Source organism: Cyrtonyx montezumae, unplaced genomic scaffold (assembly GCF_038088225.1).
Source record: "Cyrtonyx montezumae isolate F1298 unplaced genomic scaffold, pur_monq_1.0 scaffold_30, whole genome shotgun sequence".
NCBI classification, from domain to species: domain Eukaryota; kingdom Metazoa; phylum Chordata; class Aves; order Galliformes; family Odontophoridae; genus Cyrtonyx; species Cyrtonyx montezumae.
The window spans coordinates 6,327,556-6,346,465 of NW_027072035.1; the positions used below are offsets into that span (position 1 = coordinate 6,327,556).

The 18,910-nt window shown below is 37.1% G+C and overlaps 1 protein-coding gene across 1 annotated transcript in view; it reads left to right on the forward strand.

The window, feature by feature from the left end:
• The window catches only part of MACIR (macrophage immunometabolism regulator), a 523,245-nt gene extending 504,778 nt beyond the window's left edge, over window positions 1-18,467 (forward strand). The window contains exon 3 of the mRNA XM_065744228.1: window positions 18,453-18,467. The gene's annotated coding sequence lies outside the window, so the exon portion shown is untranslated. The remainder of the gene's footprint in view (window positions 1-18,452) is intronic.
• Window positions 18,468-18,910: the final 443 nt, after the last annotated feature.

An 18,910-nucleotide genomic window follows, 5' to 3' on the forward strand; every position in this document is an offset into this window, starting at 1 on the left:
AAGTAGAAATGTGGAAAGATAGACTTACTGGAGTCTAGTGTGTACAGGGTTCCCTTTCTTCAGTGTGAGTAAATTTTGAGTAAAGCTATAGATGTAAACAGGTCCTTATAATAACACTTGTGCTGGAGTCAATCAGTACCTACATCCAACATTGGTCCTTTGCAGTAAGCTGAATTTCTCTTGTAGTGAAACAAAATAGATTGTATAGGATTAGTTATAGGACTAGATAATAGAAAAAATCTTTTAGATTGAGGGTGGTAAGACACTGTAACAGCTTGTGCAGTGTTGTGGCAGATGGTCTGTACCTGGAGACTTTCACATTGAGGCTGGATAAGGCTCTGGGTCAACCTGATTTAGTTGTGGATGTCCCTTTTCTTTGCAGGGGATTTGAACTAGATGGCCTCCAGAGGTCCCTTTCAACTCTATAATTCTAATCATTGTTTTCAATTATAACACACTTATCACAACAAAGTACTCATGTCTTCTATCACTGTGATTTTTCATAAAGGAAACAATTTAATGTCTTGGTATTTTTATAATAAGGAAAGAAAAAATCAATCCACACTCTATCCAAAAGTTAACAAGTCATTGTAATCTTCAGGGGAAGTATATTTACTCAATTACTTGAATGGGGAGCTAAAAATAAAATAAAATAAAAACCAAACTCAAGAACTATGTGGTTCACTGCACTCACTATTCAGAATCCTCTCAGTGTGAAATAAGGACAAGAGTGGAAAATCTTATCATATCCTGAAGTACAATAGTACAATAAGAAAGGAAGAGTTTACCAGGATTAAGAAAAAGAAGTCTTGAAAACCATAATTTATATGACTCTTGAACATTTTATTTTTGTGAAACTTTTTAGAATATGCTCAGATTCTTGAGTAGTGTCACTGCTGTCCCGTAAATGTGCAGTTCTCAAATACTGAATTTGGATGCATACTTCAAGCATCCAATCTGGGTAAAACTAAGTTTAATAACTTATTGCACAAACACCCTCAAATTGAAAATTATATTTATGCTGTGTCTGTATGAATGCAAGTATTCTGTGTCTGGTAAAAAAAATAAATAAAAGTTGAAGAAACTGTACAGAAACATTGCATAACCAAGGATTAGCATGAGAAAGGGAAAGAGGATGAAAAGAATTTTAAGAGGCATGTTATGTCCCTTTACATACAACCTTCATCTGTTAGCAACATCTGTTGCTGTGAATGTTCTGAAATGTGTTTCATGAAAATTTCATTCACTTTAACCCTTCCTTCCTTTTTCTTCTCATTCCATATAGCTTCTGCAGTTCCTTAAAAAATTACCCAAGCATTTTATTTACTCATTTTGAATATCTCCTCTGAACTGCAAGGTTATAAAAGATTGCAAAAATATCAAGTTCCTAATTCTAAAGATTCAGATTTTTTATTTTACTGATAGATAATACTAGCAAAACATGGAAGCCTTTTTCATGAGATACCAAGGACTAGTATTAGAGAAATAAACTTCTGTCTGAGTAGAAGGCAGAGTGAGAGATATAATACAGAGAAATAGTTGCCTGCTCAATTGTACAATATGGCATATGCGGCACCATTCATAAATATATAAACCTAGAATTATTAATCAAAATTTCTGATTTCTAACTGTTTTATCTGTCTGATGATAGTACTTTGTGCTGCTGAGAGAAGATTAGCTTTTACTTTATTATTTCACGTACTACTTTTGGAAAATCATCATATTGGTAAGTATTTAGCATTCATCCTAGATTACATTATTCAATCATTCAACTTCTAATGTAGCTGAAAATATCTCCATAACTTATCCATACATCGTAAGGGAGCTTTATAGCCTTTACATTAACCCACATCATGCAGAAAAGAAGGAATTCAGAAGGAATTTGGAAGGAATTAGGAAGGAAGGAAGGAAGGAATTTGGAAGGAAGGAAGGAATTTGGAAGGAAGGAAGGAATTTGGAAGGAAGGAAGGAATTTGGAAGGAAGGAAGGAATTCGGAAGGAAGGAATTCGGAAGGAAGGAATTCGGAAGGAAGGAATTCGGAAGGAAGGAATTCGGAAGGAAGGAAGGAATTCGGAAGGAAGGAAGGAAGGAAGGAAGGAAGGAAGGAAGGAATTCGGAAGGAAGGAAGGAAGGAATTCGGAAGGAATTCGGAAGGAATTCGGAAGGAATTCGGAAGGAAGGAAGGAATTCGGAAGGAAGGAATTCGGAAGGAAGGAAGGAATTCGGAAGGAAGGAAGGAAGGAAGGAAGGAAGGAAGGAAGGAAGGAAGGAAGGAAGGAAGGAAGGAAGGAAGGAAGGAAGGAAGGAAGGAAGGAAGGAAGGAAGGAAGGAAGGAAGGAAGGAAGGAAGGAAGGAAGGAAGGAAGGAAGGAAGGAAGGAAGGAAGGAAGGAAGGAAGGAAGGAAGGAAGGAAGGAAGGAAGGAAGGAAGGAAGGAAGGAAGGAAGGAAGGAAGGAAGGAAGGAAGGAAGGAAGGAAGGAAGGAAGGAAGGAAGGAAGGAAGGAAGGAAGGAAGGAAGGAAGGAAGGAAGGAAGGAAGGAAGGAAGGAAGGAAGGAAGGAAGGAAGGAAGGAAGGAAGGAAGGAAGGAAGGAAAACATGCTGTCTAAATGAGAATTTTTGTTGTTGATTTTGTTGGTTAATTTCAGACAAATTTGTTACAAGTAACCATAAATACACCACAATATTGGAATTTTTGTGAAAACTGGAATGCAAGTAGTTGAGAGACTGAAATTACTGCAGCACTGGATGAAAAACTATAGCATGAACTTGTTGAATTATTCAGAGCTAGGGAAATGTCAAAAGAAAAAGGTCTCAGAGCCTCAGTGTTAGGAAGAACTTTGACCAGAGATTCCACCTTTTCTGTCAGAGTGTAAATGTAACTATGCAATGTGAAGATGGTGAAAAACTCTCATCATAACTTCTGTTAGTCAAATAACTTGTTGGTTATTTTATTCTTTTGTCATTGTTGTTGTATGTTTGTTTGTTTTTCTTCATTTCAAGATGTGCAATTTTATTTTTAAATAACTAGCAGCTAGTTAGTATGGCTTTGCCCATAATCTAAAATTTGTATCATAAATACTTCATGTTAATATAACAGTAAAGCAGTGGGAAATGACAATTGTAATGCACATGTGGTAGTAAATAGTCTCATAATCTAAATAAAGCTGAGAACAATTTCAGTGTCATGATCTTTAATAGTCTATAGTTACAAGGAATAGGACACTACAATTACTTTTCAGAAATCTTGTGCAAGGCAGTTGAATGAAAGTCAATATCTTGTAAAAAAATAATTTTGAGACAACCTAGATCAGAACTTCAGCTGTAACTGATTATGAGATAATACTTATCTTGATTTGTAAAAGTACTAAACTGAGACTGCATGGAATAAAAAATTTCATCTATTACTGATCCAAAGTAAAAATTTTAATTTCCTATTGGTGTCAACAGCAGTGGAGCTAATTCCACAGCTTCTCAGAATAACTGGTTCATTCCTTGTTAAAATCTCTCTCCCTCTGATATATAACAGAGGTACTTGACATATTCAGATATATTCAAATATATTTTAGAAAGTATTAGCTGACCTTCATCAGATATGTTACTATAATAGCAAAAAGTTTGATAAGTTGCCGTACCTAGTCAGAATAAGATATTAATACCTTCTATTGTTGTTCTTCCTATTTTGAGGTTTCACATTCCACTTTTTAATTTTTGTTTGTTTATTTGTTTGCTTCTGCTTTTATTTACTTTTGAAAGGCTTTAAGTATACAGGAAATGCAACTGTTAGAAATTAGTAACTTGTACTGTGTGAATTCACTCTTTCTAAGAAGTTTTTTTTACTGAAACTGATGATGATGTGAAAGAATGCTTGTTTCTCCCTGTGAAAACACATTCATACAGAAGAAAAGCTGAGCTCCATTTTGTCTTGCATTGTTTCTTCTTCCTCTTATTTCCCAAGTCAGAATTAGTTGGGACACGCATTTTACATTTTTCTGGCACTCTAGTTTATGGTACATGAATGTGCATTCAAAAAGATTAATAAAGCCCAGCACTTTCTGAATGTACTATGTATCCAGTGGTCTCATTCAAAAAAATACATGGTTCACATTTTCTCAGCCAACCCTGGCTCTTGATGGTCTTTCCTGCCAGCTCTTTGGCATTTTTTGAATGCAAGTCATTCACTGTCATAAGCTCAATTGGTGAGATGTAGCAAAGTGCAAAATTTTCAGCAGATCTTTAACCTGGCTTTATAATACAATTATAATGGGTAAACAGTTGACTGCATCACTAGCTGCTGGCATATGGCATCCAGGAGGACAAGTCAGCCCATCAGATTAACCATGTAATAGACCTAGAGCAACTTAAAGCTGTAAAACAAAATTGCTTATGGAGTCTGCCAAAGTACCAGATGCTGGTCTTGGAATAAGCATCTTTCAGTGTTTAGCATCTGGGATCTGATTCTGCCAGTAGAGCCTGAAATGTTGTTAGCCATTATCTTTTTATTTTTATTTATTTTTATTTTTTATGTGTTTCTTTCTAGTTAAGAATTTTATTACTTGTATTATTACTATTACCACTGAAGTTGCTTTTCTTTATGAATATGTTAAAGTATTTTCTATTCATATTATTAAATAATAAAAAAAATTTTACATTGATATGTTTGTAATTTCATTAAATTCAATTTATTTAATCATTGATAAAGACCAGAAATGTGACTAATAGCAAACAGAAGTCATTTAACATAGTTAAATGAGAGAAAAACATGCCTGACACAGCTCTAAGTATCAGTAGGACTATATATTTCCAAGATGAGAAGAATAAAAGCATAATTCTGATAAGCATAATGCAAACTGGCTTTGTATCAGAGACAACACATAATCCTGTGTAATTAACAATTCCATGCTATATGGATATTTTATGTACATTTGTAATGCTACAAGCATGATAGTTTTCATAGGATATTTATTTATTTATTTAACTAGACATGTAAATAGAGCAGATGCATTTCATCCATGTAAAAAATAAATTTTATATGAAAAAACTTGGATCCTAGACCTCAGTAATATTTTGTGTGAAAAGTATTTAATAATTTAATAAGTGTTCTGTGAAACATAGAATCTATTCTACTGATAAAAGCAAGACTGTAGCTGAGTTTACACTACGAAAAAAGCCACAATTTTTTGCAATTTTTTCCAACTTTTGAAGCAAATACAACATGCTTTTATATCTACTTGGATAAATTCTGTTCTCAGATGCAAATTTATTTCAAAGAAATGCTATTAAAAAAAAAAGTTTTTTTTTTTTTTTTCAATGGAACTCAGGCATTAATACTCATATTGGCATGGTTGACAGCAATTTGTGGAAAATAATGTCTCCAGATAAAAACCATTGCATCTGTAAAACAGATTTGGAATTATGAGCTTTATCTTCTTCACTGTAGCATTTTGAATTCAGAATATCACTGACTTCAGCTGAAGCATATAATCTAAATTATTTATTAACTCTACATCATACCGTTACAAACACTATGTATTTGCTATCAAGCATATCAGCATCAAAATTCTGTGCCTTTGCAAAGCCTTATGGCAGATATGTGCAACTGCTTTCCAGGTACATAATCAACAGTATCATTTTTGGTAGATGTCTCTGACACTGTGACATTCAAAACAGAGTAAAACCTCATATGCATTTGAGACATGGTGAATCGAAACTTAAGAACTGAGAAATTATGACATGAAGGCTCTTGCAACTAGTAGGATGTCCTTCACAGGAAGGATGTAAGGTATGTAAGATGTAGATAGGTGACATTTCTTTTTTAGGATAATTCTATTAAAAATTCTTCTTTATCAACTTCTGACAACAGAGAAAACTAATTTTTGCAATATGTAAAGGGGAGTTCTTTCAAAATCATATCTTTTCACAGCTCTTTGTAGGTATATTTTTTATCTCAGGACAGGTCTCAGTACAGATTGTAAGTTGTTGTAAGCCCCTGTGTACATTCTAAAACTGTATAAAACTGTATACTTTTTTAGAAAGTTAACAAAAAGCAAGTACTGAAAGAGCATCATGGTCACCCCAGATCAATATAGAAGAGTGCTGATGGATCGTGCTGGCCTTATAAATAACAAGAACTCAATGTATGAGCAGAATTTGAGATACTCAGTGAGCTTCTCTTTTGCAGTAACGAGGTGACCCACCTCTGCCTAAAACTAATAAGCCAACAAGCACAAAACATTTTTTGAATCATACAGTTAGGTTTTGGAAGCAGAAAGATAGAGGAAGAAGGCTGGCAGATGACTTTCATAACCAATGTACCAAATCTTCAGTGATTTTAACAAGCCTTCATTTCAAGCAGTAGTTTTAAGTAGAGGAGTAAAAAGGACAGAAGTAAAAAGGTCAGAAAGAGTAATTGTAGCAGTAATGCATGATCAGTAACGGTAGTTGTTTTTAACTCTGTACTTTCACTTTTTTATTTGAAAGTCAACAGAAGCAGAAGGTCTTACCTGTCATATCAACAAAAAATTACTTCACCCATGGCATGGGTGAATGGACAGTCAAGGGATCAGGCCTAGCCAGCATGGATTCTTAAAGGACAGGTCCTGTTAGACCAACCAGATCTCCTTCTATGATGTAGTGACCCTTCTGGTGGATAAGGGAAAGGCTGTTGATGTAGTCTACATAGATTTCAGCAAAACTTTTGATGCTGTCACCCACAGTATTCTCCTACAGAAGCTGGCAGCCCATGGCTTGGACAGGTATACTCTTCGCTGGGTAAGGAACTGACTGGAAGACTGGGCTCAGAAAGTGGTGAATGAAGTTAAATACAGCTGGCATCTGGTCACGAGTTGAGTCCACCTAGGGTAGATACTAGGGCCTGTCCTCTTCAATAAATTTTTTGATGACCTGGATGAGGACATGGAGTGCACCCTCATTGAGTTTGCAGATGACACCAAGATGTCTGGAAGTGTCAATCTGCCTGGGTGCAGTTAGGCCCTACAGAGGGTCATGGACAGGCTGGATCTCTGGGCTGAAGCCATTGGGATGAGGTTCAACAAGACCAAGTTCTGGGTCCTTCACTTCAGCCACAAGAACCTCATGAAATGCTACAGGTTTGGGGCAGAATGGCTGGAAGACTGTATAGAGAAAACAGACCTGAGGGTATTGGTCGATGCTCAGCTGAACATGAGCCAGTATGCTCAGGTGGCCAAAAAGACCAGTGTCATCCTGGCTTGTATCAGTACTAGTGTTGCCAACAGGAGTAGGGAAGTAATAGCCTCCCTGTACTTAGCACTGATGTGGCCACACCTCGAGTACTGTGTTCAGTTTTTGGGCCTCTCACTTCGAGAAAGACATTGAGGCCCTGGAGTGTGTCCAGAGAATGGCAAGCTAGTGAAGGATCTGGAACACAGGCCCTGTGAGAAACAGCTGAGGGAGATGGGATTGTTCAGTCTGGAGAAGAGAAGGCTCAGGGGAGACCTTTATTGCTCCCTATAACTACCCGAAGGAGGTTGTGGTCAGATGGAGGTCAACCTCTTCACTAGTGTTATTAGTCATAGGACTAGAGGGAATGGCTTCAAGTTGCACCAGGGGAGATTCAGAATGGATGTTAGGAAATAGTATTTTTCCAGAAGAGTGTTCAAGTGCTGGAATGGGCTGCCCAGGGAGGTGTGGAGTCACAAACCCTGGAGGTATTTAAAGAACATAAAGAACAGGCGTCCTGTAACGAGTGGTGTCCCCCAAGGGTCAGTTTTGGGGCCCATCTTGTTTAATATCTTTATTGATGACCTAGATGAGGGAATTGAGTGTACCCTCAGTAAGTTTGCAGATGACACAAAGCTGGGAGGATGTGTCAAACTGCCTGAGGGTAGGGAGGCCCTTCAGAGGGATTTGGATAGGCTGAACAGCTGGGCTGAGCAAAATGGGATGAGGTTCAATAAGACCAAGTGCCGGGTCCTGCACTTTGGCCACAATAACCCCATGCAATGCTATAGGCTTGGGGCAGAATGGCTTGAAGAATGTAGAGAGGAAAAGGACCTGGGGGTGTTGGTTGATGCTCGGCTCAACATGAGCCGGCAGTGTGCCCAGGTGGCTAAGAAGGCCAACAGCATCCTGGCCTGTATTAGAAATAGTGTAGCCAGCAGGAGCAGGGAGGTGATCATCCCCCTGTACTCAGCTCTGGTACGGCCGCACCTCGAGTACTGTGTTCAGTTTTGGGCCCCTCACTACAAGAAGGACACTGAGGCCCTGGAGCGTGTTCAGAGAAGGGCAACAAAACTGGTGAGGGGCCTGGAGCACAAGTCTTATGAGGAGCGGCTGAGGGAGCTGGGATTGTTTAGTCTGGAGAAGAGGAGGCTCAGAGGAGACCTTATTGCACTCTACCACTTCCTGAAGGGGGGTTGTGGTGAGGAGGGGGTAGGCCTCTTCTCCCTGATAAGTAGTGACAGGACGAGAGGGAATGGCCACAAGTTGCGCCAGGGAAGATTTAGATTAGACCTCAGGAAGCATTTCTTTTCTGAAAGAGTGGTCAGGCACTGGAATGGCCTGCCTAGAGAGGTGGTTGAGGCACCATCCCTAGCGCTGTTCAAGAAGCGTCTAGATGAGGTGCTAAAGGACTTAATTTAGTAGTTGGGTAGAGATAGTGATAGGAGGATGGTTGGACTAGATGATCTTATAGGTCCTTTCCAACCTTATGAACTTATGAACTTATGAACTTATGAACATTCAGACACTGTGTTGAGAGGCATTTTAGAGAGAGCTATTAGTGACAGGTGGACAGTTGGACTGGATGATCTTGTAGATCTTTTCCAACCTCAGTGATTCTATGATTCTAAGAATCAGGTTTAGGTGTGAGATACCATCTCCATCTCCAATGCTTTGGAAACATGCAAAATGTTATCACAAAAACAACACAAGTTATCAGAATAAATCAACAGAATTGATGACATAGATGTATGAGAATAGGACACACGTGGGATCAACTTCCACTAACCTTCTACTCTACAGCTGTTTACTAAGACAGATGACACTATTGCTACCATGGAGTGGGTTTGTCTGATTTGTGAAACTAAGAAAAAACAAAAGAAAATTTAGACTAAAAAAGAAATTTAATAAGAAACAACAGTTTCTAAAGTACATGCTTGGTGTAAATTCTTTCATATTTCTAATTGTCTTGAATATTTTTTATTTATTTTATTTTATTTTATTTTATTTTATTTTATTTTATTTTATTTTATTTTATTTTATTTTATTTTATTTTATTTTATTTTATTTTATTTTATTTTATTTTATTTTATTTTATTTTATTATTTTATTTCATTTCATTTTATTTATTTTTTGAGAGAGAGAGATATGTGGCTTCTGGACTATGTATCATCAGTATCATTATAAGTAAGTTTTATTATACAAGTAGATGGCCAAAACAATCCTATTTGTTTGGTTCTGGCTTCAAAAATGATACTAGGAAATTCAGCATGAGATGTAAATTAAGATGAAACCTAACGGTAAAATTGACATGGAAGAATAATCACTTCATATATAAACAGTTCATGTCTGAGCTTGTCCAAATCTCATCTTTTTTTTTAACTGGTCTATTCAAAGTGAAAGTTCTGTGGTGCATCTGTGGTGAAGATAATTTTCTGAAATGTGATCATGTCTTCCTCAGGCTCTATAGTGAATTATTGTCTCATTATGCTCTGCAGTGGTCAAATACTGAGAAATTGCAATGCAATGGAACTGCAATGAAATTGCAGTACATTATAATAATGTAGTCATCCAAGAAGTTTGCTCCTGGCTCCTTATCCAGTGCAAAATTGTGATCTTTTCTCCCTGTTCGCAAAGAGGAAAATGATGCATGTTTAAATTAGTCATTGGCAAAACAAAATTCTAGGTAAATTAGAAATACTGTACTTCAAAGGATTTAAAATCTGGAAGATATATGCTTACTGAATTAAGTTTGTCATTATCAATAATGATAGTGATTCGTTTTGTCTTAACTGACATAATTTGACATATTTCACAGTAGGTTTGCTTACCTAAGGTTCTTCATGATGGATACAATGCCCAACATTCATATCTACAACATTTTAGTATCCCAGCTGCACATCCTCAGAACAACTTAGGAAGCATTCTGGATACTGAACTGCTAGAAACTATATTTTGCTGCAGTTAAGCTCTGAATAAATAACATGCCCAATGCTTTTCATTTCTTAAAATCAGCATAAAAAACCTTGCAAGCTATTTCACGCCAGCTTTGACAGCTAGTGATAATGTTTAAAAGGCACAGCAAAAGGTGACAGAGGTATGCTAGAGAAGGAGGGTAAATAAGCTTGAATAAGTTAAATTGAAAGTTTAATAACTTTATTGTCTTGCTCCAATTAATAGGAGGGAGAGAAGCTTCTTTTGATATATATGTACCCAATGGCAGGATTAAGACACAACAGGTCAAATGTTAGCCTGACCGGTTTATTACAAATCCTAGTTGCTTAGGGAGATGGGAAAGGGAAGATAGGTAATAGAAAAGGCATAGGAAGTAAAAGCAAAGTGTTGTTGTAGGGAGCAAGAGACATATAGTCACCACTGGGATCCAGTGTTTCTCGTTCAGATGTCAATCTTCACCAGCAATGTGTCGCAGGAAGTTGTGTTGTTTGATTGACATGATTTCTTCTTAATGACAGTACAAACTTATAAATAAGTCCAAAGTGGTTCAGTCAGCATCCTCGTGGAATGGCAGCTTCCAGTCTGTGGACTTCAGTAGGAACTTCTTTGTTCCCATCTTCTCAGCCTTGACAGAAGATAAGAGGAAGCAGGGAAATATCAAGTCGTATCTTGCATTCACTGGATACAATGGTATCATTCCTCCATCTCCCATACTAGTTATTTGTTCACACACAAGATCTTCTGTCAGAAAACACTCCTGAGCATTCCCTTTCAAAGGCAAAAAGCTTCAAAAAAATGCTTTCAGATGTAGAACTGTCCGCAAAATGATACCTGCATAATGGCAACACCAACCACTCTCCTCCTAGACAAACGAGAGTCTTATATCAAGAAATGCCTCAAAAAGTCAGCTTTGAGCCATGAGAAAAAAAACTATTATCTTTCACATTATATATATAGAGTCAGAATTACATCTCGGATGGCTTTTAAAATCTTGTAAGTTGTACAGATAAGAAATGGAAAATGAACTGTACTGATTCAGGGTTATGGAAGATGGAAAGAATGAGAGACTACCTTATAGAAATGAACCTGCCTCAATCCACGGGTTTGCTAGACCTAACACATTTTTACTTGTTCATTTTATTCTATAGTTAATTATTATTAATTATGGGTTCTCCCAGTTCATATTTTCATCCCTAAAATTTAAACACAGAGATCAACGATTTGCATTTCTTTTGTTCTGTTTAGGAACGTTTCCAAAACAAGACTTTTTTTTCATACACTAATATAATAAGTTCTTATAAATTATAATAAAAATTACTTCTGAGACATATGCAAATAAAAAAAATGTACCATAGCATTTCTGTGTTTTACTTCAGCAAAAAAAATAGTTATGCATTGTCAATATTCATATGGAAAAGAAAAGAATCTCACAAAGACTGACATACTACCAGTGTAGAAGATTATAGATACTTATTTAATCCTTCCTGGTTTGATTTTGTTGGTGTTCTGTTTGCATCACTTCCAGTGGAAGATGTGATTATGAAAACTGCATTACATAAAAGATCAAATAAAATGGAGACTGTGAAACATACGCGCTGGTTTGCAAGACTGATTCTACAAACTGCATTTCAGAAAGATGTATATTTTTTATATGAATTCAGAATTACAGGGTAAAACAAAGTAACAAAAAGTGCAACAACTTCACAGCAATATTTTCTTTATCCCACATTCCCCAGGAAGCCAAATACAAAACTGAGCAAAACTTAATTGTTCTTCATCTTTCTTTCTTTCAGGTAGTTGCTGAAATAAAGACTTCTTTTTTTTTTTTTTTTTTTTTTTTTCTGTTTGAAATTCTTCATGATCAGGAAAGGATGTGGAAAAAAAAAGGAAAATTAGCTAAATACTAATTATCACTAGAGAACTAGAGTGTAAGTAGAAAGATGGAGGAGATGAAATGAAGAAAAGCTGATAACCAACATCACAGGTTAATAAGAAATAAGGCAGTAGAAGAAGAAACAGAGTTGTAAGAAAGAAGAATTAAAGATTACCAGTAATGGGAGAAAACTCTAGCAAGGGGGTAGAAAGGGGTTGGAAATAAGACAAAGAAAAATCATGGAAAACATGAAAACCTGGAGTGGAGAAAAGAAATGCAAACAAATCCAAGCAGATCGATTAAAATAGCTAGCAGTGAAACACAAATGATTACACTGTAAGTTTGAAAGTCTAGTATTTCTGCTTCTTCAAAACATGGAAATCAATTAGTTAAAAATATATTTGTATGCCTGCTATACATATTAGAAAAATAGATGCACACACAAAAAGTATACCACTATACATAAAAGTAATTCTTAACAAATTTCTGGGTTTCATATTGTAGACTTTATTGGAAATGAGCAGTGAAATCTTTATGATGCTAAATAATGAATTTTCTTCATGTGTTAACAGACACTGGGATGGCTCCTGTGGTGGAAGCATATGTCTGGACTTAAAACTGCTGTTCTGAAATTGCATCCCCTAACATTTTCTAATTAAGAGCTGCTTTTAATCACCATTCTACTTTTTTTTTTTTTTCTTCATTTATGTTTCATAAGGAAGAATTGAATATTTTCAAGTGAATTAGAGGAAAAGTTTTATACCTACAGTAGTGTTTGCTAAATGCCTATTTTCTACCAAAGCTCTGTTCTGTATACACTGCAGTGTTGATCTCAGTTCACATTGATTATAACTTCAGTGGCACAATTGGATAAGTTATTCTTGATTCATGGTATGGTAAATAGGAGAATCATACCTCAATTTAGGGAATATTTTCTTCCTGTCTTTTAAGTCTTAAAATTCTCAAGGTACTGTTGGAATTTTGTTGTTGTTGTTTATTTGTTTAATGTCAATTATTTTGATATGTTTACAATGAAAACATTTCCAAATTCTTATTTTTATACACATTATATTGTTTTAATATATACGCAGACATTTCACATCAAAATAAACAACTTAGTAAGAAATAGCATAACTTTGTGCCTTTTTTGTCACTATAATTTAGAAGTGAATAGTGAGGAGTTGTGAATTAAAGATACAAACAAGAGCTTTCATTCAATATGCAGTATACAGCGTGATCATACATGACATGGGTAAAATTTCACTGTTTCTGTGTTTCATATGAAAATAAAAAATAAATATTTGTCTTTAGGAAGAAGATTGTTGGAGTCAGGATTTTTTTTGCTGTTATTGATATATTCTGTTTTCAAATATTATATTTTGTATTATTTTAACAGTCTATAATTCAACATTTGTTTAATATATGTATATTTATTAGCTTTATGTGTATATAATATCTCTCTTTACAGTGTTATTCCACTTTATGTTTCAAGTGCTGGGAAGTTAACTGTGGATAGAAAAAACAAATCAAGATAACAAGGTAGGCCTCAGAAATAGGTTTATCTTATTTTCATTGTTTTATTTTCCAAAACAGATTTACTTATTTCAGTTTAAATTTTATTTCACTTCACTTAAAAAAAAAAAAAAAGCTTAACTCACAATGTAATGTGGACAATCTTATACACGTAGAGACCTGTAGGTCAGTTTGATGGTTAGACTTAAAGATCATGAAGATCTTTTCCAAACTAGATGATCCCATGAATCGTATAACTCTATTTTTAGTTATAAAGACAGTTGGCTTTACTTCATAAAATGTTTTACATATCAAGACTGATAATTATATCTGTCAGGGCACAACTAATAGTTTTATTTGTTTTCGTTGAAATTAAAGGTAAACTTCTAAAATATTTCTTCTCTACCAGCATATTTCATTGATATGAATAACATACAACATCCTGTCCTTACATTTGATTAATCTTTCTGGAACAACTAAGGTTTCCTTTAGATGTTGAGCGTTTACTGACAGGTGGACATGGGAAGAACAGTCGATGTCATCTACCTGTACTTCAGCAAAGCCTTTGACATGGTCCGTCCCTTCATCCTTCTCCCTATATTGGAGGCATGTGTTTGAAATATGGACTATTTGATGGATGAAGAAATGGTTGCCTGACTGCAGTCTATGGTTCTATGTGTGGGTGGAGGCCAGTAACAAGTGGTGTTCCCCAAAGGTCAGTCTTGGGACTGGTGCTCTTCAACATCTTCATCTATGACATAGATGATGGAATTGAGTACACCCTCAGCAGTTTTGCAGATGACACCAATTTGAGCGGTGTAGTCTGTACATGGGAGGGTAGGGAAGCCATACAGAGGGACCTGGACAGGCTGGAGAATTGGACACATGTAAAACTAATTAGGTTGAACAAAGCCAAGTGCAAGGTGCTGCACTTGGGCCAGGACAATCCCAGGTATTTCTAAAGACTGGGAGAAGAACTCCTGGAGAGCAGCCCTGCAGAGAAGGACTTGGAGGTCCTGGTGGACCAGAAGCTGGACATGAGTCAGCAGTGAGTGCTTGCAGTCTGGAAGGCCAACAATATCCTGGGCTGCATTAAAAAAGGGGTGGCCAGAAGGCAGAGGGAAGTGATCGTTCCCCTCTACTTAGCTCTTGTGAGGTCCAATCTGGGGTATTGCATCCAGCCTTGGGCCCTCGAGCACAAGAAATGCTCATAAGAAAGATACTTTTGGAACAGGTCCAGAGGAGGGCCACTTAATTATCAGAGGACTGGAGCACCTCTTCTATGAGGAAAGGTTGAGGGAACTAGGTTTGTTTCTCTTGGAGAAGAGAAGGGTCTGGGAAGACCTCATTGTGACCTTCCATCCTTGAAAGGAAAGTATCAGCAGGACAGGGAATGACTATTGACATGAGTGGATAGTGACAGGACAAGGGAAAAATGGTTTTAAACTAAGTCAGGGGAGATTTAGGTGAGATACTAGGCGGAAGGTTTTCACTCAGGGTGGTGATGCACTGGAACAAGTTACCCGGAGAGACTGTGGATGATCCATCCCTGGAGTGATTCAAGGCAAGTCTGGATGTGGCTCTGGGCAGCTGGGTCTAGTGGTTGGCAATCCTAACCATGACAGAGAGCTTGAAACTCGATGATCTTTGAGGTCCATTTCAACCCAGGTCATACTATGATTATAAAAGTTTCTGTGACTTTAAGAGCAGTCTGGAGAGATTCATGGAAGATAAGTTCACTCCAGTGAAGAAAGTTGGAAGATAAGTTCACTCCAGTAAGAAAGTTACTCCAAAAATATTGCCTCCTATTTTATTATTTTTGTTCACGATATAAAAAGTTGATTGTTGTGGTATGGCAGCAGAGGTTGAACCTTCTCACCAGTATTCTATTCCATTTTGTTGGCAGGTAACAGATGGTTGTAGAGGGGCACTCTGACAAAACTGTGTCTGTTCTAGAAGTGCATGTGAAGCAAAAGTGTGCCACTGCATTTCTTTATGAAGAAAAAAATGGCACCCACTGACATTCATCTATGTTTGATGAATGTTTATGTAGACCAAACAATGTATGTTAGCACAGCATAGTGGTGGGCAAGTTCATGTGAAAGACAAGCTACATTCTGGACAGCTGTGCAAAGTAATCTCCCTTCTCAATGTTTAAATTTAGTAATTGTATTTTAAGTATGCATTATTTTAATTGTAAAATGGACTAGCAAGCATGATACTTGGCAGTGAAGAATCTTTAAGTGCTGCTGTAACTCCAATTTTGGCATCTTCTTCGCATGCAAGAGTGACATCTAGAACATAATAATGGAAACTCTTGCTTTCTACCTTATTACCTAAGATTTCATATATTAGTATACAACGAGATGACTCAGTAAATCTTAGAAAATGACTGGTTTTCATAGTATCTAACTTAGCTATCTATAAGTTGTGATTTTCACTAACTGGTTATTCAAATCCATTTGTAGTAATGGAATAAGATACCGCTAAAGGGTACTTCATCTCACCTATCTGAAGTTATCTATTTTATAGGTAAGTGAACTGGAAAAGCCCTATTGTCCATTGGAAATTGGGGAGCCTAGAGCTTACAATGAAAAGTTAAGGAACAGTAAATAAAAGACCAAATAGATGAAAACAGGTCACAGTGCAGCAATTTTGGGCAATGGAACAGTAGGTGAAAATTCAGCTTGTGAGAGGAGGGAGCAAATGCTTGATGGTAAAATACTGAAGATGTAAGTGAAGCGTGTAGAAGATAGAAGTGTAGAAAACAGTGGAGACTGGTTGGAAAAAAAGCTTAGTGCTTTATGAGCTAAACACAAAATGGAAACATGATTAACAGCCAAAAATGCAGGTAGCAGTTTGAAATTGTCAACAAAATGAAGAAATAGAGTTGAAATTTAAATATCTATCAATGTATGTATATTTTTGAAGAATGCATGAGAATAGCTACATATAAAATAAATTTATGTTGCTTATAGTGGATTGCAACATTTTACTCATAATATAAAGGGTATTTCTTTGTCTGTTTATCTGAACTGTGGAATAAACATTTTGGTTTTCTCTAGTGTTCTCAGTCAATAATAGTTTTCAGTGGGAAATTTCTGTACTATTCTATTATTCTTAATTATTGCTTTCCAAATATAATTTATTGCAATGTCTTGCTGAAACCTTGTGGGAGCTTACTGTAAGAGATTATGCTATTCTGTTTTAGTGAAAGTATTTTTATATCCTGTTTGAACCGTTACTGGGCCGTTATTATACTTGCACAACACAGACTTTTCTTCTTTAGCTTTTAATTTAGTACTTATTTGATAGCAGATGAACTCATGGATTAGATTGAGAAAGTTAAGATTATTTGTTAAATCGAGAGCCTCTGAACTTGTAATTTGAAGGCTGGAATGTAATAGAAACAATGAAATTCCACATCCATACTTTCAGATTTAAAATACAGTTTATAAAGTGTTATATAAGGTTTTTGTTATCTGTCAGTTAACATATTTTCTGAGAAGATTAAATGTTGAGCTACATGATAGATGATTGAACAGCTTTTATACATTAACTATATAGATCTTGTTACCCTCTTCAAGGAATGGAATTTCTCAGTTTAACTGGAAGCAGTAAGGCAGAAAAGAAAAATCCATTATTTTCTCTGTTTATCAAGTGCATGAAAGGCAAATTCTGTAAAACTGAACATATTTCACATAGAATCATAGAAAATTCTCAGCTGGAAGGAACCCACAATGTTGGGGTCCAACTCCTGGTTCCACATAATATCACCCAAAATTCAAATCAAACCATATTTCTAAGTGTTGTTGAAATGCATCTGGTGTTCTTGTGGGATTGGCATTGTGATCTTGACCCTGGGAAGCCTGCTCTAGTCCCTAAAAACTTTCTCAGTGAAGAATCTTGAAACCAAACCTGACTTTCCTTTGACACACCTTCATGCCATTCCCTTGGGTCTTATCTCTGTCAACAGAGAGATCAGTGCCTACACATTCTCTTCTCTCATGAATAACTGTAGCCCACCATGAAATCTCCCCTCAGACTTCTCTTCTCTGGTCTGAACAAACTAATAGATTTCAGCCACTCCTCATACATTTTGCACTGTAGACTCATCACCATCTTTCTAGCCCTCTGGATGCTGTCTCTGTCATTCTTACATTGTGGTGCAGAAAACAGCACACAGTGGAGGAAGCACCAGCACAGAGGAGACTGGGACAATCCCTTCTTGGCTGACAGTGCGGGGCCTGATGCACCCCAGGGTAGAATTTACCCTGTGGGGCTGCCTAGGCACACTGCTGACTCAGATTCAACCACAATCTCCAAATACCTTTCTGTGACGATGTATTCCAGTCTCTTGCCTTCCAGTCTGTACACATTTCCAGCAGTGCCTCATCCTAGGTATATAATCCAGCACCTGATCTTGTTAAACTAAATGTGTTTGCTGAACCATACAGTTTGTCAAGATGATGCTAGTGCGCAGGTCTCTGGCTGTATTAAGTGACAGAGCCTGGCCTTGGCAGTGCTAGGTGAGGGAGAGAGCACCTGTGTAAGATGTGACCAGGAAAGTGACTTATTCAAGCTTGTGATTGACCTGAAAGAGGAGGTGGAGAAGATGAGGAACATAAAGGAATGTGAGAGGGAAATTGATTGGTGGCGCCAAACCCTATCAGCCCCAAGATCTTGGCAGCAAGCTGAGGCTCCACATGGAGCACATTACCCTCTGCCACCTTGGAAGCTGGTGACAGAAGGGAACCAGCAGGCAGACAGTGTTCCTGCTGCAGTGAATACCCCATCCTCCCCTCTGATGAGCAATAACAGTGAAGAATTGGGTGGTTTGGGGCAGTGGCAAAAGGCCACTCCTCAGCAGGTGCCCCCCCAGAGATACCCCTGCCACCCCAGTTGCCCCTGCAGAACAGGTACAGTGCTCTGCAGGGACAACTGGACAATGGTGGGGATGACGGTTCTCCCCAATTGGTGGTGTTACCAAAGTCTAACTAGACCTTACTTAGCATAAAACCTCATCAGCAATCAAAAAATGATGGGTCATTTTTATTTGTGACTCTCTGCAGAAGGGAGCAGAAGAGCCAGTATGTAGACCAGACCCTCTACACAAGATCTGTTGCCTCCCAGGAGCTCATGTTAAAGATGTAAGGAGGAAAGTTCCTCCCCTAATTTGTCCCTCAGATTACTATCCCCTATTGTTGTTTCAAGTAGGCAGTGATGATTTAGGAAGAATGTCCCTAAAGACTATGAAAAAGGACTTCAGAGCCTTGGGGTGACAGGTAAAGGGCTTGGGAGCACAAATTGTGTTCTTCTCTATCCCTCCAGTTATAGGGAATATTGTCTGTCTAAATATGATGGGCCAATGG